Raw genomic sequence first — 2,161 nt, 5'->3', positions numbered from 1 at the left:
AGTTGACTCTTGGAGTAACATATAAAGTGTACACGAAGTGTAGTTGACTCTTGGAGTAACATATAAAGTGTACACGAAGTGTAGTTGACTCTTGGAGTAACATATAAGGTGTACAAGAAGTGTAGTTGACTCTTGGAGTAACATATAAAGTGTACACGAAGTGTAGTTGACTCTTGAAGTAACATATAAAGTGTACAAGAAGTGTAGTGGACTCTTGGAGTACCTTATAAAGTGTACAAGAAGTGTAGTTGACTTTTGAAGAACCGTACAAAGTGTACAAGAAGTGTAGTGGACTTTTGAAGTACCATATAAAGTGTACAAGAAGTGTAGTGGACTCTTGGAGAACCATATAAAGTGTACAAGAAGTGAAATGGACTTTTGGAGAACCGTATAAAGTGTACAAGTATAGTGGACTTTTGAAGTTTCTCTGGAGGTTGCTGAAAGTTGTTTGAGGGATGGATGAGGTTCCATCTTCATGGAATAAAGCTGAAGGAAGAGGGTTCAAGCAACATAAGACAGTTTTGACCAATTTCACAGCTGAATTTGGAAGGCAAAATCATGTTTGGGATAATGGAAGAGAGAAAGTCATTCTACCTGCTAGAGAATGGTCTAATTAATATTTCTGTTCAGGAGGCAGGGACTCCAGGCTTTCCAGGGTGTTTGGAGCATACAAGCATGATATTGCATACAATTCAGGAAGCAGCAAAGAGATCTGTATCACATGAAATGAATGAGTACGCTATGGACTTCTTCTGGATTTCTGACATGGTGAAGGATTTCATTATGGAATACTAAATGGACTTTCAGGGGCAGTTCTCAACCCAAGAGTATACATACAGCTAGATGAGCCTTGGAGTTGATATCCAAATGAGATGTACTATATCTCCCATCCTGTTTGTCTTTGAAATGGAATTCATCATCAGAGCTGCTGAGAAGGCTGGTCCAGGGGTAGCATTCCGTGGAGGAGGAGATCTTCCACCAATACATGCATTTATGGATGACTTGACCTTACTCAACCCAAGTGAAGAGGTAGTAATGGCAATCTTGTCTAAGCTCAAAGATATTTTGGATTAGGGAAGGATGAAGTTTAAAACCATAAAGTCTTGTAGTTTGGTTTTAAGGAAAGGGAAGCTGGTTAACACCCGTTTCTTAGTGTGTGGCAAGGAGATTCCACCAATCAAGGAGCAGCCTGTAAAAAACCATGGAAGGTGGTATACTGAGGAATTGAAAGACACCAGGAGAGCTCAGGAGGTAGAGAGTCTAAATGTAATTGATAAGTGTGGTCTACCAGGAAAGTTGAAACTTTGGTAACTGCAATACAGCTTATGCCAAGGATCATGTGGCTGCTCACTGTATATGAAGTTGCAATTAGCCATGTAGAAGGGATGGAGTGCCAGATGAACAAGTATATGAAGAGATGGTTGGGAGTTCCTAGTTGTTTGAACAATGATGCACTACACAGTTGCAGCATGAAGTTGGTGCTTCCAGTGAAGTCTCTTGTAGAGGAGTTGAAAGTATTCAGAGCAAGATCATTCATATCTCTAAGAGACTCAAAAGATCCTGTGGTCAAAGATACCCAACCTGATGTCAAATGTGGTTAAAAGTGGACTGCTGAGGAAGCAGTGAATGAGGCAGAGTCCAGACTCAGTCACAAGGATATTGTTGGAGCTAACAAAGTAGGGCACCAGGGTTTGGATGGTTAAGTCATAAATGGTGATCATTTGCTGATGACCAAGAAGGACGTGAGTTAATTTCTCAGCGGATTCAAGAAGCTGAGGAGGAAAAGAAACCAGCCATTGGAATTGGCCAGGCCAAACATGGTGCTTGGATATGATGGGAATCCGTACAGCAGTGGACTTTATCATGGAATGTGCTATAGAGTATAGAGCCACTTAGAATTTCATTCCTCTGGCAGAGGGAGAGTGCAGAAGGCTAATGAAGAAGAGGTGGCAACTGGCTCCAGAAAGTTCATTACCTTCATCAAAGAGGGTCTTTGGCCAGGTAGTTACGGCAGTAGTCCACGGAGAAGCAGCATGCTCTTCTGTGCAAATGACTGTAAAAATATCAGCAGATCTTAAAGGAGATGGATACTTTCCACCAGAAATTTCAGTCACAAACCTCAGGCCAGATATCGTTATTTAGTCAGCTAGTGATCTTTGGT

General features: G+C 41.3%; 1 long non-coding RNA gene across 4 annotated transcripts in view; it reads right to left on the bottom strand.

Annotated features, from left to right (window-relative positions):
• Positions 1-2,161, bottom strand: part of LOC106474093 — a 25,694-nt gene that overhangs the window by 21,746 nt on the left and 1,787 nt on the right. The gene's annotated exons all lie outside the window — the stretch shown is intronic.

This window comes from Limulus polyphemus, unplaced genomic scaffold, assembly GCF_000517525.1.
Source record: "Limulus polyphemus unplaced genomic scaffold, Limulus_polyphemus-2.1.2 Scaffold6811, whole genome shotgun sequence".
Taxonomy (NCBI): Eukaryota; Metazoa; Arthropoda; class Merostomata; order Xiphosura; family Limulidae; genus Limulus; species Limulus polyphemus.
The sequence above is the reverse complement of the archived record's forward strand: the minus strand, read 5'-3'. Positions and strand labels throughout refer to the sequence as shown.